The 26,457-nt window shown below is 39.5% G+C and overlaps 1 long non-coding RNA gene across 1 annotated transcript in view; it reads left to right on the top strand.

Annotated features, from left to right (window-relative positions):
- The first annotated feature begins 16,121 nt into the window (after window positions 1–16,121).
- Window positions 16,122–26,457, top strand: part of LOC138145090 (uncharacterized) — a 55,279-nt gene continuing 44,943 nt past the window's right edge. Inside the window, exon 1 of the long non-coding RNA XR_011164103.1 lies at window positions 16,122–16,605. This is a non-coding gene — a long non-coding RNA (uncharacterized lncRNA). The remainder of the gene's footprint in view (window positions 16,606–26,457) is intronic.

Genomic DNA, 26,457 nt, shown 5'->3' with positions numbered 1-26,457 from the left:
ACCAAATTCCAGAATTCCCAGGTCAAGGAGAAACTACCACAAGCAGTCAGAAAGAAAAAATTTGAGTATTGTGGAAACATGATCAGGAAAACACAAGACCTAGCAGCTTCTACATTAAGGGATCAAAGGGCTTGGAATATGATATTCTGCAGTTCAAAGGATCTAGGACTAAAACCAAGAATCACCTACCCAGAAAAACTGAGTATAATGCTACAGGGGAAAAAACATGGTCATTCAATGAAATGGAGGATTTTCAAGCATTCTTGATAAAAAAAAAAAACAGAGCTGAACAGAAAATTTGACTTTCAAATACAAGAAGCAAGAGAAGCATGAGAAGGTAAACAGGAAAAAGAAATCACAAGAAATTTATTAAAGTTGAACTATTTACATTCTTTTTTTTAAGCAATTGGGGTTAAGTATCTTGCTCAAGGTTACATGGCCAGTTATTTCTGGGTGTGGTGCTAAGTATCTGAGCACAAATTCGATCCCCAGGTCATCCCAACACTGGGGCTGGTACTCTTACTCACTGAGCCACTTGGCTGTCCCAAACTATTTACATTCTTACATGGTAAAATGATAATTGTAACTCATAAGACTTTTCTCAGTATGAGGATAGTTGAAGGGAATATATATGTTTATATATTATATATGTATACATATATGTGTATGCATAGGAGGGTATATGTGTATATAAATATATATGTGAGTGTGGGCATATGTATGTTCATGTATATATAGACAGAGGACATAGGATGAGTTGAACATGAAGGAATGATATCTAAAAAATAAAATTAAGAGGTAAGAGAGGAATTTATTGGGAGAAGGAGTAAGGGAGAGATAGATTAGGGTAAATTATCTCATTTAAAAGAGATAAGAGAAAACTGTTACAATGGAGGGAAAGAGCAGGAAGGTGAAAGGGAATGGGACAACCTTATTTTCATTGAATTTGGCTTAAGGAGGGAATAACATACACACTCAATTGGCCCTACAGGAAAATAAGAGGGTAGGGGATAAGAGGGGAGACAATAGGAGGGAGGGCAGATTGGGGGAGAGGGTAGTTAGAAGCAAACATTTTTGAAAGGGTCAGGGTCAAAAGAGAAAATAGGGTAAGTGGGGGGGTGGGATAGGATGGAAGGAAATATAGCTAGTCTTTCACAATATAACAAGTATGGAAATGATTTAGGTAACTACACATGTACATACAATCTATATTGAATTGCTTATCTTCCCAGTGGGGGCGGATGAGGAGAGAAGAAGGAAAAAAATCTGGAACTCAAAGTTTTAAAAACAAATGTTTAAAAAAAATTGTTTTTTTACATGCAACTGAGAAATAAGATATACAGGCACTGGGGTATAGAAATCCATCTTGCCCTACTAGAAAGTTAGGGGGGTGATGGCGGAGGATATGAGAGAACAGAATGGGGTAGGGGGTATTCATTAGGCTTGCTATTAGGGGAAAGACAGGGAGAAAAAACTGTAATTCAAAATCTTGTGGAAATGAATGTTGAAAACTAAAAATAAATAAATAAAATTTTAAAAATAGTCCTGGGAAATGTCTAAAATGATAGCAAAGTTGTTTCCCTGAAGATAATTTTTTTTTTGTTGCCTAGCTATTTTCTCCTGTAACCAACATGCTAGGAATATACTGTTAAAACTTGTTTAAATGAAGCTGCAATTGGTTAAATCCACAACCAGCAAAAGCCCATATGGCATGAGGCAAATGGAACCCACACCTCAGGAAACATTTATTAATTTATTTGATAATTCCCTTTCAATTTTTAGAAATTTTGTTTCTTGCAAAATTGCTCCAGGGCAGAAAAGACAAAGAGAATGCTTATTGTAATAAATAAAACATTGTAAAACAATAGCAACTAAAGAATATAAAGTAGTAGTAATAATAATATTAAAAATAATACAAAAAAGCTGAAGTCACCAGTGTTAATGCTGTTCTACTGGGGAAGACCAGATGGAACACACAGCAGAAGATTATATACCAATAGACAGATGAAAAAAAATGGAAATATAATTTAACCAATAAACGTCTGAAGACTCACTCCCTCAATCTATGATAAATTTCTTCTTTGAACTATAGGTCTTTGACCCTTTTCCTTGGACTTTTCTCTCACCTCTCATATCCCTTCCTCCCTTCCCCATTCTGATTATCCAATAGTATGTTATATGGGAAAGAACAATGGATTTGGAGTCAGATGACTTGCAGCTAAATCCAGGTTCTGGTATTCATCATATGTGTGATTTTAGTCAAATCATTTTACCTCTATGGACTTCAGTTTCCTTATCTGCAAAATGAAGGAGTGGAACTAGATTACGTTGGATGTCTTCTAGTGCTAGATTTGTGATCCGATGAACCCACAAATCTTTGCTCTGGGTGGTGGTTAGAGCATAGTACCAATGAGGCCAAGGTTGTAAACCAATATCTTAAAAAGTTCATTTGTCTATACTTGTTCCATGGCTACAAATTACAATCTAACCCAGGCCAGTCAGATTGCAAACAATATCAATATTCATCATTGGAGGTGAGCGTTTGAATTCACTCAATTTTTCCTGGTCTCTTCCTCTACTACTAGAACCACTCTCATCCACTGGTCTATAAGATATTTGGAGATGAACATTCATCAATGGCCACTGGCCTGGGTTATATTGACTAGCCCCACAAAGATACACATAGACATGTAAAAACCATCTGCAATAGAATTCTACTTTCCTAGGGGTTTGAAAGGCAAGATTTGAGTCTCCTAGAAGAGTGCACATAATATTACCTCAAAAAGAATCATTCTGCTTCATAATGCAAAGGAAAGAGGACCTCACAACTGTATGCTGCATGGGTAGATTTCTGTTTGAATGCATTCAAACATGAAATTCCTAGAATGCTCCTTTTCTGAGGCATAGCTCGGAAAGTGACTCTCCAAAAATTGAGGAACCAACCAAATTCTATAATGAGAACAGGAAGGCATTTTCTTCTGGGCTAAGTAGTGGTTGTCATATAGTTGCTGAAGTTTGAAAGAGGAAATTGCCTTGTGGTGTAGCTGTAGGTGTGAGGCTTGAATTTCTTCAGCATCTGTGCAGAGACTGGAAACAGATGTGATGGCTCCAACTGTGTGGATGGCTTACAAGTCCATCACTACTGGAAAGAAACTTAAAATGTATGTTCTACTGAAATTGGACAAGTAACGTAATTAAGAACAACATTTATACAATTTTTTTATACAAGATTTCTCAGAACCATTTGTGGTCTGCTCAATTCAGATAATTAAAGCCCTCCCTCCTTTGTAGCAATGTCCAGAAGACAGTTTCCTCCAGTATTTAAATTATTCTCTTACTGGCAGTAAGACCATTGGATGAGTTTCAGAGAAGATAAAGAATAATTTAAAAACATATACATACCCAATAGCCACCTTTGTGGTTCCACATCTAACTTTTGTCATCTTACCTATCGTTTTGCCCTCTGCTACACCAATTCTCTTATTGCTGACACTTTGGCAAAAGGTGTTGGAGCTTCAGAGTTGAATACAAAGCAAAGGTGGAGGTATTTATATATGTATGTATATGTGGGGTATATGACAGAGAGTTTAAGGTAGTGGTATTTAAAGTGATTTCAAAGGCATTTGTAATTTTACTATTAGAGACTACCTATACCTAGAAAGTTGTACCCTTTGACGTTTAAGGCAATCCCCCGCCCCCGAAAAAGGGAAAAGAAGGGGAATTTAAAAGGGATTATGAGACCAAGTTTTTAGGCTACCTCTTCCTAAGCAGAGGAAATTTGGTAGTTATTTTTGCAAGCAATCCAGTGAGTTCAAACTTGATGAATAAAAATGGAGACAACCTAGTCCAGAAGAGGTCCTGGGAACAAAACACCATTCTTGGGGTGGGTGGATGATGCAGCAGCTTGGATTTGTAGCCCTCAGGCTTAGATTAGAAAATGGCAAAGGGATGGTGGCTTTGTCCAACCCAAACCTCTCATAGAGTTCAAAGAGACATAGAAGGGATTCGGGCTTGCTTCAGCAAGAACATCTGTACCTTTGGATATCATATATGGATGGAGATGAGGGATAGGGCACCAGATATGTGATTTGATTAGTATTTGGAACTAGATGAGGAAATTCCCTCTGCCAAGAAGGTTGATAATTACATTACAACCTATAGTCAGAGTTACCTCAAGCAAAGGTATCAAACTTCTGGTCCACTCATCAGCCTGAAAAACTTCCAAGTATGGTGAAAACCAGATTAAAATGTAGAACTAGATTAAAATTTAGTTGGGAAATGTTTAAAAAAACAAATAAAAATATAATATAGTGTTCATTTATAGTCTTCTCAGGCAATGTGCTGCCTGCTAGGATTTCTATCTGGCTTTGACACCACTGACCTTGAGCACTGAGGCTGTGTAATTGAGTCAGTCCAAAAGCATTTATTAATGCTTATTACACTTCAGGTGGGGAAGCTTTTTTTTTAAATTTTTTTTTGAGGCAATCAGGGTTATTTGACTTGCCCAGGATCACACAGCTAGTAAATGTCAAGTGTCTGAAGCCCCATTTGAATTCAGGTCCTCTTGACTCCAGGGCCAGTGCTCTATCTTCTGCGCCATCTAGCTGCAGTTGGTGATGCAGTATTTGACTCGACTGACCTACCTTCTTATTATACCCTTTCCTCCCTCAGCCCAGGGACCACTATCCTGGTTCTCTTCCTAAACTCTCTAACCACTCCTCTTTCTCTTTTTCTGGCTACTTGTCTAATTCCCAGCAATTTAAAGTTTGTCAGCTCTTCTTTTCTCTACTTACATTCTATCCATTAATAATCTCCATTCCCACAATTGTCAGTACCACTTCTATGCATGTGACTCCAAAATGTCTGTCTCCAGCTCTCTTCCAGGCTCCAGAACCATATTTCCTACTGCCTGCAAGACATTTTTATCTGAATGTCACATAAGTGCCTAAAAAAAAAAAGAATATGTCCTTAACTGAACTTTGTACCCTTCTACCCCAGGTCCATCCACACAGCCTGTGGCCCTTGGGCTGTTTATGGTCCACCACTACTTGCAGCATGCCAAAGAATTTCAGATGGCCCACAAAAATCATAGAGGAAAACATCCTCTACATTTTTCATGGGCCACCAGAAATCCTTTGGCGTGCCTGCAGACCATAAACAGCCTTCGGGCCACAGGTTGTGCAGGCCTGTTCTACCCAAACCTTCTTTTCTGGCTTTATTCCTCTGGCACCACACCATCTTCCTTGTACAAAACTTTGGAGCTACCTTCCCCCATCTCCTTTCCTCGAGCTCTCCTGATCCAATCAGCTACCATGTCACTCCACCTCTGCAGAACCTCTTAGATCCATCCCCTTCTTTCTATTTTTACTACAACCGTCCTACTACAGATTTTCATTACTAGTCATATGGTCAGCATGGCGATAACTTCCCCATAGGTGTTCCGGCCTCTACTCACTTGCTCCCTCTTATCCTTCATTCTGATGTCTGAAATCTTTCTTACGCAAACATCTAGACCTATTAACTCTCTGCTTAAAAATCCAATTAACAATCATTTCAATTCAACAAGCATTCATTAAGTGCTTACCACATGCCAGTCAGTATGCTAGACACTAAAAATAAAGACCCCCCCAAAAAAACTTGCTTTGCTAAAGGACATTTGCCCATCTCTAACCCTACAGAACTTTCCCCACTCTTCTCAGTCATTCAAAGATCGTTGATGGTGGCTCAGCCATTATATCTCCCAGTTCTTTCAACGCCCCAGGATATAGTTTCTCTGAATTTGTCAAGGGTGATGAGATACTCCCATACCAGTTCTCTACTCATCTTCCTTTGAATCTGCTCTGCAGTAAGAAAACATGATGCCCCCTCCCCAGAAGTGATTAATAAGTAGACTTACAGAATGACAGCTATTAATCACATCTCAGCCCTCTCCATCATACCTGCCCACATATACAGCCATCATTGTCATTAGCAGGCTCCTGGACCACACAAGCTCTGTGGACAACTGCTTTTGCTCTAACTCAATAAAAGTCATCTATTTAAGTACTACCTGGTAACCTATTCTATCACAGTTCAAGAACATAACTTGTTCAGACATACAGTTCACTTTTATGGAAACCCATCATTCATCCAAGCCTAACAATATGTAAATAACTAATCAGTCACATTAGAAAACTTTTTTAATCAGAGATTTTATATGCATAATCACCTCCAAATCTACCATCCATTAGAGTCCATTAACTCTTTCAAGTAGGAAATGCAGTTGATTAAAAGAGCTGTTCTGTAAGGTGTAAAGAGATAGGGGTGCTAATCCCCGGGACTCTAATCTCCCACATGACTTTGAGGATTTCACCTAACTATCTCAGGCCTCGGTTTTTTCCACCTTCAAATTCGAATCATAAACTTAGTCTCCCCTAGCCTCCAGGAAAATTACAGGGATTAATAAAACAATAGCCTTGAAGTTCCTGGAAGAATGTAGTTGGCTCTCAGCTTCTCTTGTCATTTCCCCTTAAGTTAGTTTACTCAGGAATTACTCCTCAAGCTTAAGTATAAACACCACCAGGTTGCCAAGTCCTAATAAGTGGTAACCTTCGAATGGCACAGCTTGTTTTTCTCTTTATTGCTCATTGTCTTTGGATGATATCAGCAATGTCACTTGCTCTCTGCTTTTTCACAGTGACTTTTAACTCTAGAATGTCCTGTTAGGAAAATCTTGGGTCCCCTTTTATTACAGAGCACAGCACAATTTTCAAGAAGTCAATTTACTGAGTTGCTTTTTTCTTTTTACGCAAAGAAAGAATCTACAAGCATTTGTTGTCTACCTCCTACTGTGCTGTTTCATGGATGAGGGCAACAGGTGGACTTAAGTCCTGGGATATGAGATAATAGGGTGTATGACAAGCCAAATTTAGATAACCCAATTAAAACAGTCCCATTCACTCATACCAAGGAAAAAATGACGAGGGAGGGCCACAGCAACTGTGGATTATCTTCTCAGTAGTCATTAACTATGTGTGTATTTCTATAGCATAACTAAGTTTTACAAGACAACACACTTATGCCTTTGGCCTGTCACTCAATGTGAGGACAGAGGTGAATGCCTATAAAATTCTCACAGCTGTCATAAACAGCAGCCATTTGGAAGAGACAAAATGACATCAGTAATTAGTAAGGACCCTTCTCCCCTTGCAAGACTGACTCTTTGGTCAACACATTCTCCCCCTTCAGCCAGAGAGGGCCTAGCATCCCTGTTGATGCTCCCCTGGTTGAAGTAAGAAATAGGATTCTTGGGCCAACCAAAGCTCTGTGCAATGGTTTTCTCAGCAGGAAGTATCTCATACAGGCAGCCCATAAATATTTAAACAATGGGAAGCCAGCAGAAGGATTCTTTCACGCTGCAGGATGATAGTGACTTCTGAAATTATCACAATTATCATTCCATTATTGCAAAGCAAATGACCTGATTTATTATGCTATACCTCTGCTCATCTCTGGATCCCTTCCTGATATATTACACAACCGGTTACTTAGGCATTCTACACAAACAGCATTTGTATCGACTACTTCATTAATATTTTGATTATTATAAATCTCAGGAACTCAATTCACATCCTATCCCAGAGTCAGCTTTCCAGAGCCTCTCTCCCAGAAGATAATCATCAAATCTTAGGAGCTGGAAAGGAGGCAATGACCTACAGAGTTCTGGGTTGTGAGGCAAGAGTGACTCACCTTCATTAATTTTCTTCAAAAGAGTAAAGAGCCTAACTTTAAATCCAAAAGAGGAAGAACCAGCATTTTCTGAAACATGTTAAATGGATTTCCATTCCTAAAAACCTAGGGAGACATACTACTACTCCCTAGCATACTGCCAACACCACTTGTTAAGAGTACAATTCCACCAAATTTCATCTAGAGAGGGCAGAGAGATGTCTGTGAGGGAAAATCTATAGAGAGAATAAAAACAAGAAGTCCTCCAGTCATGTAAGGCAGGCATATGCCCTGTTTAAAATGGAATACAGAATGTCAAATGTGGTGATCTGTCTCATTGATTCCTACTTAACCTATTTCTCTCACCTATTATACACTAAGAAAAAATAATAATGCAATAAATTTAGTCAAAGGACTCAGATTCAAATCCTGGTTCTCTGTTGATATATATATATATATACTCTGAGCCGGTGTTTTGCTTTGAGGGCTTGCTTATGAAAAGGATCTTGTGATTCTCTGATTGAGATTCTGAATGGCCATATGTTCAGAGCTCCCTGCCTGCTCAGATGTAAAGGCTCTCTTGATCCAGGGATGTATGTAGATTATTCAGGCAGTCAGAGCCCTTTCTGTTGGTCTTTATTTCTCTGCAGTTCAGGGTGCTGACTTATCCCCTGAACTAGTGAATGTAATTAAAAAAGACTGTTGACCCCTTAAACAGCCATATTTCCTAGTCAGGCAGCTCTAAGAGCCTGTGCCAGCAGCCATCCTGGGTATGCCAGTGTGGTTGCTGCTACACAGCCATTTAGTGTCTTCTCACTTATGCACTGTAAACATGGGGCATCAAATGAGACAATGGAATGCCAAAGTGCTACATAAATGTTACAGCTATTGTTGTTGGGCTCAGCACTTTCCTGGTTCTCCATTCTTAAAATTTCATTGACTCAACCAGTCTTCTCACACTTCAGCAAACCCTTCACATCTGTGGTTCCTTAGGGCATCTCTCATTGCATTAACACACAGCGTGTCTAGCCGTTCCCCGAACACTATATTGCCAACCAGCTTTGTGATTATTGCTGTCAGTGCTAAGTACCTTGCAGGCTAGACTGCTGGTAATGCCACAGTCCCAGCAGGTCAAGAGATCAATGGGCATTTATCTGGTATTTTCACATTGACATTACAGGCATAACACTGACAAGATGCCACCCAGATGCAGCGCACCATATTCAAGAAGGCCAATAGTGGTCTGTGCTAGGCAGAGTCAGCAATGTATACAGTATGTGCTGATGGCCCTAACCAAAACTGGTCTTTCATAACTAAACCAAGTAGAAGCCTTCACAGTGTCTGCAACAAAAATAGAAGCAGTAAGTGAATTTAGGACAGAGGATCTTAACCTTTTTGTGTCTCCTGGATGTCTTTGACAGCCTGTTGAAACTAATGAACCCCTTCTCAGAATAATGTTTTTAAATACATAAGATAAAATCCAAAGGATGACAAAGGAAATCAATTATACTGAAATATATTTATCATTTTTCTTTAAGTCTACAGACCCTAACAATAATCCCTGATCTAGAGGAAGCAACTCACATACTCTCTACAGTCATAGACAGCAGTTTGCTCCCTGCACCCGTCACCCAGGAATGCTACTGGGGTTTCTATCTTCTTTCACCAAGAAAAATTTGTCAAGTAACATTGTCTCTGGTAGAATATTTTGTAAAGATGTCTTGACTATTCCCTACATTTGATCTGGGAATGGAAGACACACATTGGTATCATCCCAATAGTACAAGAGGAGATAGGAGTTCAAGATCACTGGGACAGAGTGACATAGTAACTCCATTTGATTTTAAATTCTGTAAATAGTTATTTAAAATCCACTTTGTATAAGAGACTCTGAAGGGCCAATAGCATCAGTTAACAGAAATTTTAAAATAGCCTCTTATCCCCATACTAGAAATCTATGTCCCCAGGGTAAACCTTGCCTTTGATGACAATTCAACTTTTTTTTTTTTTGCTTTTTGGAGAAGGAAGGCAGGGCAATTGGGGTTAAGTGAGTTGCCCAAGGTCACATGGCTAGTAAGTGTTAAGTGGCTGAGGCCAGATTTGAACTCAGGTCCTCCTGACTCCAGGGCTGGTGCTCTATTCACTGCATCACCTAGCCGCCAACAATTCAACATTTTTTTGGACATCCACAATACAATCATTACTCTATACAGTAAACATCAGAGATAGAAGTAAGAAGCCAACCAGAAAGTAAAGGCTTAATTTAAAGAAGACACAGAATTAAGAGGGGAAGAAACCAAATCAGGAAACATGGCTATTTTGCTTACCAAAGTGAGTTTTCTTTTTCACCTGGTTGCCTAGATCTACTCCTGTCTACACTCAAGAAAAGATGGAGATGTCTGTCTCTGACAACAACCCATGAACTAACCCTAATCACAGACCACCAACCTGACAATTACACTGTTAACCTAATCACATAATGACAATAGGACCCCACTCTCCAAGGAAACAGTAAAACCAGGTTCTGAGCCAAGAGCTAAAGTCACAGAGCCTGGGAAGGACACGTTCTATGTTCCAGCCAAACTAGACTAATTGCTATTCCCCAGACACAATATATAATCTCCCACCTATGGGCATTCACACAAGGTGTCCTCCATGCCTGTAATGTCCTCTCTCCTCTACCTTTCAGAATCCTTGTCTTCTTCAGTTTATCAAAGCCTCCATGATGCCTTTCCCGATCCAACCCTGCCCCCTACTAAGCTCCAAGTGTTCACTTCCTCCTCAAAATACCTTATATTCTACTTATCTGAGAACTTGTCAAATCTCTTCAGTAAACTGTAGGCTCTTGGAGGACAAGGTCTTCTTTGTCTGTCTTTATAGCTCTCTAACTTAGCAGAGTATTTTGAACAAAGTAGGTAGCTAATAATTGTATATTGAATTGAATCAAAAAGATGATGGATGATACACTTTCAGTCCTGTGGTCTTCCTGAAGGTCATACTACATAAGTCTGATATAAAATCAGGGGCAGTAAAGAGGGTACAACTTAGGCAAGTTAAAGTATGAGAACTAGTAATGTGAGAAGTAGTAAACTAAACTTATCTATGGGTTCTTAGGGGAACTTATCACCAGGTCAATTGATCAAATATTTCTTGTAAAGCAACTACTAGATGTCAATTACCATGAAAGACATTAGGAATACAAATACAGAATCAAGAAGCCCTCAAGGAGTTGTTCCATTGTTTCAGTCAAGTCAGACTCTTTGTGAGCCTGACCCATTTGGGATTTTCTTGGCAAAGATACTGGAGCTGTTTGCCATTTCATTCTCCAGATCATTTTACAGATGAAAAAACTGAGGCAAATAGGGTTAAGTGACTTGCCCAGGGTCACACAGCTAGAAAGTCTGAGGCTGGATTTGAACTCAGGAAGACAAGTCTTCCTGACTCCAGGCCTGGCACTCCATCCACTGTGCCATCTATCTGCCCTCAAGGGACATATTTTCAGATAAAAGACTCATTGCATAAAGTCTAGAAGGAAAAGGGAAGCCCTGAAGTTTATTATATAGAGAGGTGATGGTTATACTGATGGGCACAGAACCAGCAACGCTCAAGAATTTATGCATTGATGGTAGAAGCAACCCAACACCCTGAGCCCAAGAACCCTAGCAATGGCAACACTCCTCCTCAGGCCATAGGCACTGTTTCTAGTCTGGTCCTTGCAGCCATCTTACATAAGAACAACCTGATGGATAAGGACATAACATTTGCCCCTATACATACTGCAGTTTCCCACCCCTCACCCCCATTTATAGCAGTCATAGCTACTAAAGACCCAGAAAATAAGGTTCTTATTATCAAAGTCCTTGACCCAGTCAAATGATTCAACATCACCAATGGATATAGTTCTATCCATGGAAATGACACCAGTGAAGACTCATAACTATTTATCTGCCTTGCCACTTCGCTCTAAGAACCAACGGGCCTTTCCATTTGCCCTACATCTGAGCTCTCCTACATATGTAGTCTTTCCTGATTAGAATGTGAGCTCCTTGAGAGAGGCAACTGCTTGACTTTTCTTTCTGTACCTCCCCCCACCCCAGTGTTTAGCACAGTTCTTGGCAAATAATGAGCACTTAATAAATGCTTCTTTTATTCATCCATTCATTTATTCACATAAATTAACTGGCAGACACCATTCTCTTAAGCTTTACAAATAAGTCCAGTGACACTGCCAGCCACCCAGCCTCTAGAACACTTAGCACTGTCAGCAATAACCACGTGGTTGGCTGGCAATGCTCCTAGAATGGTCAAGTTATCAGCAGAGCCTCAAGAGTGGGTGTGAACTCCCTGGACAAACCTGACCAATGGAACAGAAGGCACTGATAGGAATAAGTGGAAATCTTGAGGAGGAACAAAGAATAACTCTTATGGAAAGACCTTTATTCACTCTCCTGTTTCCTTCCCCCTTCCCCTTCCCCACCCTGCATCCCCCAAAGAGAGGGCTAGGTTAATGTTGTAATTGTTCCTTTAAATCCCACACAGGGAAGGAGCACTTTTTTTTAACACTTTGAATTGATAGCAAACTAGGTCATTGGTGATGGCAAAACCAAATAGATGACTAGCCTATCGATTTTTCCTCTAAAAATATTGCAGGTCATGGAAAGAATGAATTTTGAAGAATTTCTTGAGAAAAACACTTTTTGATGAAAGGCATAAAATCAAGCCAAACAGCAACACCACAGATTAGTGCTGTCTAATCTTCATCTGGTCTTCCAGGTAGCTCAATATCCATTTAATGTATCTTTAGTGGATTATATAATATATTCCTCACAATAACTCTTCCACCTACTTTTCACCCCCTGTAGGCCCCAAAGCACATCCTGCTCATCTCACTCCCTATATTGAACTTTGCCCTTTCTTTACTGAAACTTCAGCCTAGTCCTCTTCTTTCTATTTCCATAGCCACCAGCTTCCTTATAGGCTTCATTACCTGTCACATGGACTATTACATTAGCTTTCTCACTAGCCTCTGTGTTGAGTCTTTCCTCCTTACCCTATACACTTCTGTCAGATTGATCTCCCTAAAGCAGAATCTAATCATATCATTCCCTCCTCTGAAATGTTCAGTGGGCTTCTCATTACTTACCAAGAGAATCTCAGAATATTAGAACTAGAAGGAAATGAATAGGTCATCTGGTATAGCCACCTCATTTTAAAGAGGAGAAAAGTGCAGCCCAGAAAAATGAAGTAACCTGTCCAGTGTCACACAGCTAATAAGTAGCAAAACAAAGACCCAGGTTTTCTGACTCTAAATGCCTCCTTATTTCTTCCCTTCTACAAACAAACCCAATGTATGCAGTAGATTGTATTTAGATTATATCTGTGCTTACCTTAGATTAGATTTCAAAAGTTTCTAGTTCACAAGGTAAGTTTTTGGACCAAAGGACTCAACACTCTTATAAAATAATGGATTCCACATACTAAAAATATATCAAGACTTCTAAATGCAATATTGAAAAGTTTTCATCTTCCCCAAAGAAAGGTACTTATCAAGAATGAGGGTATCATAGTGACATTCAGGATACTTGCAGAAGACATTATACTAATATTAGTCCCAGTACTGAGTAATTAATCCCAGTAATGAGCCTCCTCAGGAAAATTTTTGGCAACATAAAAAAAAATTGGTCTAGCTATGCACACCAGGACAACAAAATGGAAGAATGATACATTTTTTCAGGCCATGACACGCGGCTGCCTAGGAAGCCTATCAAGTTACTCCATCAGTATGCATCTGTGTGATACACACACACACACACACACACACACAGAGAGAGATATATACATATGGAGTATGGGGGGGATGGACGAGTCAGACTTTTGCTTAGAAGATAAAGGGCTTTTCATGCCATTCTCTTGCCCCCAATCTACTATAACTGAGGGGGGTTTCCCCAGACAGAGTTCTTCATGACAAGTCCAATCCAATATATGTACCAATAATGTACCTATTGTATACAAGTATGTTACACGTACATATGTATATGTTTATGTGTGTATATATAAATATATATGTGTGTATATACACACATGCATTGAACTGAGTAGGAAGAAGAGAGAGTCAAATCACATTTGGGAAATTGTGTGATACATTCAATGACCCCAAATTATTGACCATTTCAGTGCTGCTATATAACTGAGAATCAGAGAACACTAAGTTTTGGGAAGAATCGAAATTACCAACAAGGAAAGATATAATACAATAAACAATTTTAAGTGCCTAGTATGTGCCAGGTACTGTGTTAAGCACTGGGGATACAAATAATAATAGGAAAGAAAGCCCCTGCCCTAAAAGAGCTTATACTCTAAGGGGGAAAGCTAGTCTACAAAAGAAAGCTAAAGAAGGGCAGGGGGTTGTGATAGAGAAAGTAAGAGGTCTGTGAGTATGGTGATGGGAGAGTACAGTCTAAAGAGTGCAGCTCATGGAAGTTTAAGAATTTTTCTGGGTTTCTGAGTTTATATGGAGGCTTTGGGAGGAGATTTTTGCTCTATTCTTCAGCCCTCCAACCAGAGGGGCAGAGGCTAAGGGTTCTGATGAGATGTAGGTATGAAAGCTGAAGCAAATTCTGTGATGATGAGTTTCCTGCTGATGAGTTTTTCCTGGTGGGGCTTGTTGAAGGTGGAGTGGAATCCAAAGAGTCCAGCAGATGGGAAATAAAGTTGGAAGATATGCAGTGGACCTAAGCAGGCTAGGGTATGTAACCCACTCAGGATCCTAAATCTAGAGCTTGGAAAAGGCTTCAGAAACCAACTAATCCAATTCATTTTACAGAAGAGGAAACTGTGGCCCAGAGAAGTTAAGTCACTGCCCCAAGAGGACACAGGTAATAAGGAGAGCGGATCTGTATATGTCTCTCAGTTCAAATTCAATGTTCTTTCCATTTTATTCTGCTGCCTCCTTGACTTGTGCAATACAAGTAAGTATATGAAAAATACATTAATCAGGACAGTTTTGACTAGAAAAAGAGGATTAGTCATGTGTGGAGAAGGAGAACCAACAGATGGTAAGCCTCAGTGGTAATTTCTTAACTTGGCTAGCATTCAAGACCCTCCATTACCTGGTCTGCTGGCCAGTCTTTCCAGTCTAATTCAGTTACTCTCCTTATATGCCATACTGTGCTCTAGGAAAACTAGCCTATTCATCGTTCCCTCACTATGCTTTCTAATCCTGCCCCAGCCCAATACCTAGAATCATGGATCTAGAGCTGAAAGAGAGAGAGATCTCCAGTTCAAACACTACCAAACCTTCAAGGGTGCCTTCCAATAGCACTTCCTCTATGAAGTCCTCTTTGATCCTCTCAGCAAAAAGTCATCTCTTCTTCCTCAGTTCTTATTGCACATTCACAGTAAGCTTCTTATTGTGTAGCTTTAATATCTGTCCCCCACTAGACTATACATTCTACAGAAGGAGGGATTCCATCTTATCTGTTTTTGCTGTTGTTTCTTCCGAGAAATACAGAACCTCATGCGTGGTCATCATTGAACTTAGCCGGAAGTTCTCAACACCCCAAAAGAAGATGTGATAGCAGCACTGCCTGAACACTTATCTGTCCCAGTGGTCAGCTCATATACAATATGTACATTATTTATACATCTACTGGACTGGACTTGTCATTTCTTGGGCAGAAGGAGCTCTTGTTGGGGAAAACTCCCCCAATTATAGCAGATTAGAGTAAGGCAACGACCTGAAAAGTCCTTTATCTTCTAAGCAAAAGTCTGAATTGTCAATCCCCCCATGCTACGTGTGTATATTTGAGTGTATAATATAGATATGTATATATACATATATATTCATACACATATATATGTACACCCATATATGCATATATGTATAATGATGGAATAACTTGATAGGCTCTCTAGTCTGCTGTATGTCATGGCCTGAAAAAAATGTATTATTCATCCATTTTGTCATCCTAGTATGTATAGCTAGACCAATTTTTTTTTCACGTTGCTAAGAATCCTGCTGAGGAGGCTTATTAGTGTACTTGGAATTCAATACTATTACAATATCTTCTGCAAATATCCCAAATGTGACTATTATAGCCTCACTCTTGATAAGTACCCTTCTTTGGAGAAGATGGAAACTTTTAAATATTTCATTTAGAAAATAGGTGAATCAACCACCTATTTCTTATATGACCAGTGAGCTAAGAACACTTTTTCCATTTCTAAATAAAATTTTATGGTATTTTAAAATATAAAAACCATTCTTGGCTCCCCAGCCATACATAAATATTCTGGGACAGATTTGGCCCTTGGGCCATACTTGATAACTTCTAGTATTCAAGTTTCATTTCATCAAGTATTCAAACTTCATGAAAAATTCTTGAAGAACAAGTATTACCTCTTCTCTTACTCTATGTGTCTATTTCCACAGCATGCCCCCCAATCCAGTGAAAACTAGAGACACATATTAAGTGTTCATTTAAAGAGAAGCAAATATCTTTCAGGGGTCCCTTTTATGTACCCTATTATTCAGTGTTCCTTCACAATTCCCTGACATTCTACAAAGCATACTTCCCCCAAGATTTGGATTTGGTTTCCCAATTAAATTCTCTTATTAACCAAATTCTCTCTTTTTCTCCCTAAGGTCTTCTGACTGAAGAATGAACTCTTTAACCCAGGGATTAGAATTGGGGGTGGGTTCAAGAAAAAGAGAAGATTTTCCCAACTGTTAACATATCTCTAGAACAGGGAAGCTTGCTTTATCCTCTTAGCAGCAACCCACATAAGCAGTCTGACTGCCAGTGGTAGATTGGGACAAAGGAGGAAGTCTGGACAGCAAACACTTGGCAAAGGTGAATCAGAACAACATGCATGTTCTAATGAGACGACTGCGAAACTGTGAGTCAAATTCCCACTTTTTCCACCCAAACACTATCATAGTTTAAAACACTTGGGGGGGGGGAGCATGTCTGTGTTGTACTAATGACTTTAAATGGGCTTATGTGCCAATTTCTAATTGGAGGTGGGGGGAACTGAAAGCACTTTGCATGTTTCATAGAAGCCTCACAAGTGATTTCCAGCTTTACCAAGGCCATCAAAATTTTCATCAACCCCTTATTTCACAGGGGATGATTTATGTCTAGGAAATACAACTTTGTTATCTGCTCGTCCATTCTGCTGTAGCGTATAATCAGCTACTTTAGGTATATTTTATCTAAAGTACCAATGGCCTCTACCCCCCCCCAAAAAATATATATATATATGGAGAAGGAGAACAAGAATTGCAACCTGGCTTGGAATCTGAGGATGAAAAGACTTTAGGTTGAAGGGTTAATTGAGAGCACTGGGAAAGGGACAGAGAGGTCAAGAAAGACCAGGAGGCGTTCTTGAGAAGAGACTGTTGAAACTGATTTGAAAGAGCTTGTTGCACATAGTAAGTCTGAATAAATAACCTGTCGATTGTTTGAATCTTTCATAACACTATCCAATGAACCTGTGGAAAGGAGAGTGCTTTGTGCCCACTCATTATCAATAAGCAGTCCTTCTCCAGGGACAGGAAATCAGTGATTATTTCTAGGCTCAATCTGACTATAACATTCTTCATAACTTGTTCCTCCAATTCTAATGTTCACAGGTATGGTCTCTGGAACACCATTAGCTAGGACTATGGATTAACACTCTCCACTTAGGGCAATGGTACAAAAAGAGGCAATGATCTGCAAGAAAACACTACGAATAAGTGTAGCATTTATCCCAATTGGACTCAGCCTTACTCTCCCCTGCATTCACTATCACTACAGTCTCTGATGTACACAAATCAGCCATGCCAATCCAAGATACACCGGCACTATTCCCACTTTCTGCTCTCCTAAATGTTCACAGGAAGGATCAATGCAATCAGTCACTGTTCACTTTAGCCATTCATAGCAGTACCCTTTGCAGAAGGATAGTCCCAGGGAATTGCAGCATCAGCAGCTGTCTGTACCTTGTTCTGCCTCCATACCCTGTAGCACTACGTTCTCTCTATAATACTGCCAGAGAAAATATGTAAAATTGGTTTTGTGGCTAGCAGTGCCCATCAAGGTATTCTGATTCTCTAGTATAGTCATGTAAAAACACATTTAAAAATAACTCTTTGTCCCTCAGTCTCTTATTTACCCAGCTTCAACTTGACAACTACAATAAGAATTGGGGGTTTGGAGTAAACTATGAGTAGATGCAAGCACAGAATTGGAGCAGGCCTTCCAACTCTTTGTATTGCTACTTCAAACAGGCATCCAGGAAAGTCTGTAACCAAAGCAGAAGCCACATCATGCTTTCTCCCAAGATGCTTGGAGATAGTGAGAAAGGGGCAGTCCCCAGGAATGTCCATATGGTAGAGTAGTAACCATACACACAGTCATTCTGAGCCCCTTGGGAGAACTCTATGTAGGATCCAGAAATTTGGTAGAAAACAGGAGAACCTCCAGACATCCCAGAAAGTAGGATTGCTTTAATCTGAAGGGAGAGACTCTGCCTTTCATCACCCACCACAGTCAGGGAAATCACGCACACATTAGGAATTATGCTGAGAAATTGCTAGCTGCTGAACGTTACCCACTATTCTCCCCTCTACTCAGGCACAGAAGTGAGTAGAGAAGAAGATGCCTAATACAAAGAAACATCGTTTCCCTTCTGATCCTGAAGTCAAGCATAGGGGAGGTTTTGAACGTCTGTGAAACAGTGAGCAAGATCTTAGGAAGCAAGATATAACAGAATAATAGAATAATTTTAAAGACCAAAGTTATTTTATTGTAAGAGTGTCTAAAATGTTTTGAGCAAATCTTTTAAGCAAGAATCTCAATCCCTAAATAAACATTGCTTCCAGAGTTAATTCTCTTATCAGCCAATAATGATAAAGCGCAGGATTTTAAAAGCCTTTAAAGGCCATCAAAGGTAGTTAAACTGAAGAAAAAAAACACACATACAATACCAGTAGTGTAAGAGAATGAAAAAAAAAACCTTTTGGAAATACGCATCTTGGAAATAAGTATCCTAAAAGATCAGGCCATCTTCCCTAGATTGTTAAAATTCTCAATATTGTATTATAGTCTGCTATTGTCTGAGTCTGTTACCACAGAACATGTTGTAATTGGCCTTTGGCTCCATGACCAGAGCCATGGAGATCTTTTTTTCCGAGGAGAAAAGCTCTTGGCACATGTCAGTCAATGTTTCTTTCATTGTCTTTCTCAAAATGCTATTGTTACTTTCTCGCTCTTTTCTTGGAGCCCATATGATTACTTTTGAACTTAATGTGGAAGATTATTTTAGAATGTGTTCCCCATTCCTTCTCTAGGAAAGTATACTTCCCAATGCTGTTTCTTTCCAGTCCCAGGCTTAAAGATGCTTTCACCCCTTGAGATCCTCCTGAGAAGAACCCAGCAGCCTCATTGCCCTGAAAAGTCAAAAGGTTCCTCTCCCCAAAGAGACCTATCAGGAGACATTACACAACTGATCCCTGTATTACCCTGATTCTCATCCTGCACACTTCCATTTTTCCTTGTTGTCTGGCTATGTTGATTCAGTACTCAGTGTCTTTGCAGGTCTGTGAATCCTAGCTTGATCTCTAGCCATGTTGTTTCCTGGTCTGCTAAGGGTGTTTTAGTTATCCCTCCTCCCTATTACCCTGTTTGGTTAGAGTCTATGTGACTAAAGTTTGGGGTTTCTAGCCCTGAGGAAGAGACAAAGCATGGCCCTTTAATCAGCCATTCAATTCAGGTAGTGTTTCCCTTTGCCAATTCCTGAAAAAAAAAATTATTGTCTATGTTAACCCCATTTCTTCACAAGTTTCTCCTTGGGTCATGACACCTTTTATCCTTTTATCAATGATGATGGAATGGGGGGAAGGGAGAGATGGATGATTATAACAATGATAGTAAAGCTCATGAAATGTATCCATTCTTCATGTCTGAACCAGTGACCTAGAGACAAACTACCTACGTGGTCCACCACTGTCAGAGATGACCAGATGTCTATGACTGCATAAAATTGGATGTAAGCAAAGTATAACTATTGGTTTTAAGCAAAGTCCAGAAAGTTGATGCCTTTTTTCAAAGATTTTGCAGATTTTAGTTTTATCAGGGAGGTAGAAGGGAAGGATTGGGTAGAAATGTTGGTCTTTTTGAAAATATGGTGTTAAAAAAAAACATTGTCTGGTTATCTGATTTTAAAATATTGACTCATCATTTGTCACTACTGTATAACGTCTGCATTTTTTGATGGAAGGTACCAGTACGCAAACATGATTTCCATCTACTCACTGTTCCACTGTCCTGGCTTGCTTATTGGTGAACAGATGATTTCTAAAAAGAGAGGCATTCAATTTAAGTCTACCTTAAGGGTATCCCACAGAACAGCAAGACTTGTGGAAATCTTACAGTGAAGAGAAAAATGTCCCAGAGGTGTCACAAGCATGGGGCAATGGAAGCTCTTCTCCCAGGACACGGTATGGCATGGACATTACCTCCCCTGAGGCACTGACGTAAGATGGGCATGCTTCCTGTGGTGGTCCTGTCCCTCCTATGGAAGTGCCTTAGAAGAAGAAAGCACAACATAACCCTCTCCCTCACCTAGTACCAGGCTGCTACTGTCTAAGAGTCCTTGGCCACCCACCTCCACTGCCATTCAAATATTACTGTACCCAAATGGCACAGACCAACAAACACCTGCCTAGGAGATCTGCGCCATGCTAGGTGCCTGGAAACAGCAAGAATAAAAAAAGATGGCTACATGTGCCATCCTTAGCGATCTTTGTCTTCACCCTGGTGAACTTGTCCCTGTTTGTAGAATTAGCAGTTATAGCTCCAAAAATTATAGCTCTAAACAAAAGCTTAGCCAGCTCCACATGAGGGGGAAGGAAAGCAGTAGAAAGGATCCTAGATCTGAAGCTGAAAAAGACCTAAGAGGCCAAGTCCAACCCTCTGAAGCTCAGAGAGGTTAAATACTTTCCCCAGGTCACACAGCAAGTAAGCATCTGAAGAAGTTAAACCCAAGTCTTCTCCGCCCTGAGAAGCCCAATAGCTGATCCATTGCACCCCCTACTACATTACTTAGGAAATGAAGAGAAGAAATTTGTTCAATTTCCCCATTAGTGAGAAAGGCCCTTCTCTGCCATATCCCTTTCCAAACAAGAAGGTTCTGAGGGATGTTGTCTTCATCCTATTCCTGCCCTTTATTAGAACCAGGCATCTTATCAATATCAACATGCTTACAAAATTCTATATGAAGGAAATAGGAATAGGCCAGAATGACCTTAGGAAAAAAATTGTCCATAACTTCAACAGAGGTCCCTATACAAGGGGCATAACTAACTTTGAAATATCCTTCACTATAGAAATATATCATCTTCATAATTTCCTATAAATTTCTCATTTTGGGTGGTACCTCCCCAAATCCCCTCCACCTCGATACAACTAAAGAACACAGTCACTTTGCAATATACTCATTTCTCTCCCAGAATGTTAGATCGGAAATGCTTTATGGAAACACTTTATTGAAGAATTTCACCTTGTGGATAAGTTGACATCAGAAGAATAATGGAATGGCAGCAAGTAAAACTGTCAAATTGAAGTGCATTAGATTGATTACTTCCCAGAACAGAAAGTATACTGTATACCTCACCAACTCAACAAACTAAGGACGTTTTGAAGAGAGCCTTTGAGGAAGGTCTCTTCTCTAAAGACAGAAGAAAAAGCCCCAAATGTGTGCCACACTGTTCTCCTACCCCTCCTCACTTCACAACATATACATGAACCAGAAGTCCATAAGTTCTCTAGTCCACTTTACCCATGGAGATAAGCAAAGTGTCTAACCCCATGTAGTGTCTACTGTAAGAATTATAGGCCCTATAGGAGGCCAGTCATTATTTTCAATACCTCTTTGGAGCACTGGAGTTAGGGGTCAGGAAGAATCGAGTCTGAGTACATCTCAGCTACTCACTAGCTCTGTGAATCTAAGCAAGTCACCTTTCACTCTTGGCTTCTCCACCTATAAAATGGGTATAATAATAGTATTTACCCCCACAGAGCTGTTATGAGGATAAAATGAGATGGTCTATGTCTTCTACAAACCCTAAAGCACTATATAAATTCTAGGGATAAGGCTGACTTCCTCTATTTCCAAGATGAAATGAATAACATGTAAATATACCTGATAGCCACTCTTGACGGCCAAAAAGAGTTCTGAATGTGAAACTTTGCCTATAACCTTCCTTTCTCACTAGTAAGGGTGTTCTTACAACTCGGTGGGCCAACCAAGTTGGGCCTAGAGGGACTGTGGTGATCAGCATTCTAGTCCAAGAGTTGACAAAAGCCAGAGGACTAAATCCTGCCTGCCTGTTTTTATACAGCCCTGTGAGTTAAGAATGTTTTTACATAGCTAAGATTTTTTTTATATTTTTAAATATTATAAACCTTTCTTTAAAATATAAAAACATCCCTAGCCAGGAGGGGTTATGCAAAAACAGGTAAGCATGTGGACCAGTTTGCCAACCTGTTCTAGTCAATTCAAATAAAGATGGCATGACAACTGCCCCAGGGCACTCGTTCTGTTCACTGTATAGAAGACTTAGCTGCCATTTTATTAATATAAAATCCTGATGGGAGGAGTCAGATTCTCCTGGTGAAGGTGGTAGGCAGCTGAAGAAGGCCAGGAGGAGAGGAGAAACTTGGGAGTCTAAACTATGTCATAGTTGGAGTACGGCTCCCTTTCCCCTTCTGTTAGACATTCAGAAGCTCTCCAATCCCCACTGAGAGCCTGCCCAGTCTACCCCAAAAGAAGCCACCTCATAGATGATTAGAGTATAAGTGGATAACAAGCCATTTGAATGATCTGCTCTAGTTCAAACACAGGCGGCTGCCAACATGCCGTGGCAGCCAGCGAACATCTGAGCATCTTTAATTTAAATTGCATATACTTAGCTTGAAATGGCATCTATACTCTGCAACTCACAATTTACTGCACCGTCATCAGATCAGATGAGGAATCATCTTTTCAGGGATTTCCCAAATTTGCCTTTTTGCCGTGCTTCAATCACACTATAATGTAGTAACAACTTAACGCCTGATGGTTCCCAAGCCAAATATTTTGTAGTGTGAGATACAGAGCCTATTTCAATCAGTTTGCTAATACACAGGCTGTTCATTGATTACATAAGCTAGGGAAATGACTGTCAGCAGCTTGGGGCTGGTCTTTGTGGCGCACTCCAAATCTTATCTCTATCATGAACCAATAAACACATTTATAAAGCCACAGCCTGCAGGGACTCTGTTTTTCAAGGGCATACCTTTCAAGGCAAAAACACCTCCGGAGGACATTTTTTTTTTAATCTCAGAATAGTCATGTGGTACAGTATTCAAGAGGTGCTATCCAAAGGGAAGCAACCAAAATAACCTTAGAGAGGTTGCATAAGCCTCAAATCAGAGGATTAGGATGGGAAATCCACACTGGAAGATTGGACCAAGTCACTTACTTCAAGTTTCATTAAATGGTAAAAAGCAATCTTGGGTATCATCATCTAGAAACCATACCCTTAGGTATAACTAAGACTTTGGGACTGACAAACAAATAAATAAAAATCAGCAAACGCCCCCTTACCCGTTGTTAATTCCAAAATAAAGAGCTATCTAGTCACAAGAGGAACCAGGTTGATTGGAGCAGTATTTTCACCTAGGACTTTTGCAAACTTCCCTTAGGACTAAAGGCGTGATATAATTCTACTTCAGTCATAGTAATGACACAACTCCCCTGAAGAAAGTAGGAAATTTGTCTAAGTTTGGAAGATTCAGCTGAAGTGGGCATTGTATATAAACAGTGTTTGCTAAGCCTCTAGAAATCCTTGCTCACACTCTTCAAAAGACCCTGCTGCTATGAGGTTTGGGGGGCAAGTTTGTTGGAATTCCTTAAGCTTCAATGTTCCTAAGTGATTGAAGATTTTTGGGGGCTACATTCATCATCATCACCATCATCATCATCACATTCAGCAGCAGCATTTATGTAATGCTTTCAGATTTCCAAAGCACATTACAAATATTTTGTTTTATATTACTTCATTCATGCTACTGCTATAGCTAGGTGGCACAGTGAACAGAACTTGGACCTACAGTAAGGAAGACCTGAATTCTGATCCAACTTCAGACATTTTAGTTATGTGAGCCTAAGCAAGTCACTTAAACTCTGCTTGGCTTGGTTTTCCCATTTGTAAAATGGGAATGATAACAAAAACACCTAACTCTCAGGGTTATTGTAAAGATAAAAGGAGATAATATTTATAAAATGCTTTGCAAACTTTAAAGTACTATAAATTCTATTACTATTATTACTAAGCTTTCTTTCCCTGCAAGTCAATGTGTGAGAACAATTCTAACAGTTGACACACATTTTATGTCCATTTTTCATTCACATGACATGTGCATATGTCAGGTCATCTTGTCCTCTGAGTTGTACCCTGATTACTATAGCTAAAAATGCTCTCTCTCTCTCTGTCTCTCTCTCTCTCTGTCTCTATCTCTGTCTCTGTCTCTGTCTCTGTCTCTGTCTCTCTGTCTCTGTCTCTCTCTCTCTGTCTCTGTCTCTCTGTCTCTGTCTCTGTCTCTCTGTCTCTGTCTGTCTCTCTGTCTGTCTGTCTGTCTGTCTGTCTGTCTGTCTCTCTCTCTCTCTCTCTCTCTCTCTCTCTCTCTCTCTCTCTCTCTCTCTCTCTCTCTCTCTCTCTCTCTCTCTCTCTCTCTCTGTCTCTCTCTCTCTCTCTCTGTCTCTCTCTCATAATATGTGATGTTCCCCTTGGACACTTATCACATTCTAATTGGTAATGTAATAATCTATGTCTCTCTCTTTTCTCTTCCTAGTAATTTGTAATCTCCAAGGAATGGAGAACCATGTCTTAATTGTCCTTATTTCCCAGTTCTTATTGAACATATTAGGTGTTTAATAAATGTTTCATGAATAAATGAATGAATGAATGAATGACCAATATAAACTTTATTACTCAGTCTGGGTTCCAAATTACAGTAGGGTAACTGTCAAAAAAACTGTCAAGAGAGAGGAATCATTAGGATAAGGAAACTAAAAGCCATATCATCTAAGAAATATTAGAGACAGGATTTAAAAGGAGCAGCAGATTCACATGGTCAGATTCTGGTGCTGCCTGTTCCATTTTCCAAGTGATGTATCTTTCTTATTTTTTTTCTTTTTTGGAGGGGAGAAGGCAAGGCAATTGGGGTTAAGCAACTTGTCCAAGGGCACACAGCTAGTTAAGTGTGATTAAGTGTCTGTGACTGGATTTGAACTCAGGTCCTCCTGACTCCAGGGCCAGTGCTCTACTCACTGCACTACCTAGCTGCCCCTTGATGTGTCTTTCTTGATATATAGAATGGTATGATGGATAAAAAGCAAGCCTCTGACTGAAGAAGAACTAGGATTAAGTCCCACTCTTCTGACATATACTGGCTATGTGACTCTGGACAAGTCACTTAAACTCTCCATGCCCAGGAACAACTCTCTAAGCCTGTGAGTTGCAAAGAAAGTACTGGCTTACATAGTAGGCAGAGGGATTTTCCTAATCCCATGACAAAGAAATCACAGGTTCAGTCCAAGGCTTAGTACAATGCCTGGCACATAGTAGGCACTTATATTAATAAGTCCTTGTTGACTGATTATCCCTATCCTTCCTTCCTTAAGAATCCCAGAACCCATATCTAACCATAAGAAGGTTAGTAATGATAAAAATAGAATTTATAGTGCTTTAAAATTTGCAAAACATTTTATAAATATTATCTCTTTTTATCCTTACAACAACCCTGAGAGGTAGGTGTTATTGATATCGTTCCCATCTTACAAATAGGAAAACAAAGCCAAAAAATTTAAGTGACTTGTTCAGGGTCACATAATTAGTTTAAAAAAATTATCATTCCCTTACATTGTCAAAACTATAAGTCATTCTTTCCAAAACCTTTAGGCAAGACTGCCACTTACTAACAAAATGCCCTTGTAAATATTGTACTTTGAAAAGTCCTTTTTGCCCCGTGATCACTGCATATAGAAATTATGAGGTAGTTAAGGAGACAGTGTCCAGGCTAATGCTGCCTATACAATGGACATAAAATCATGATACTCGGTGAGGAATGTGTGGTAACAGCAAGGTTGGGTTTATCAATAGGCAGTTGTAAACCTACTCCAAGGATTTGAGTTCAGCTTCCACCTGTGACCTAAACTACCAAGCTATGACCTAGGGCAAGTGGTTGCATTTGGCACATACATTTGTTTTTCATAATGATCTTGGCTGTAAGGAGCCTGAAACATTGCAAGGAGAAGACATCTCCAACTGAAAATATACTCCAAATTTCAGAAAAATACTTGTCCCCAAAGGAGCAAAGAAACCAGAAGACTCTATCAGTTACCTTGAGCAGTTTAGGTAGTCAAAAAGCATGACCTATGGTGGATGTCCATTGCCAATCCTTGACAAAATAGTGACAGAGGAGGAGCACATATTGTCCATTTCCATTGCTGTGTTCCCTTCTATTTCTTGTTTTTAAAAAAATCAAACTCAAATTATTCATAAACATTTTTCTTTATATACCATCTCCCAAATACTCCCTTCACATTGACACCTCTGCTGTGACAAAGAAAAGCAAGTAAGCAAAAATTCCACATATAGAGAAACTTTGACAATATATATATATATATATATATATATATATATATATATATATATATATA

Source organism: Petaurus breviceps, unplaced genomic scaffold, assembly GCF_028583685.1.
Source record: "Petaurus breviceps papuanus isolate PSGF00001 unplaced genomic scaffold, PetGlider_PUasm1.0 90723, whole genome shotgun sequence".
In the NCBI taxonomy this organism is placed as follows: domain Eukaryota; kingdom Metazoa; phylum Chordata; class Mammalia; order Diprotodontia; family Petauridae; genus Petaurus; species Petaurus breviceps.
Note: the sequence above shows the minus strand (reverse complement) of the source record. Positions and strands in the feature narration are given on the sequence as shown.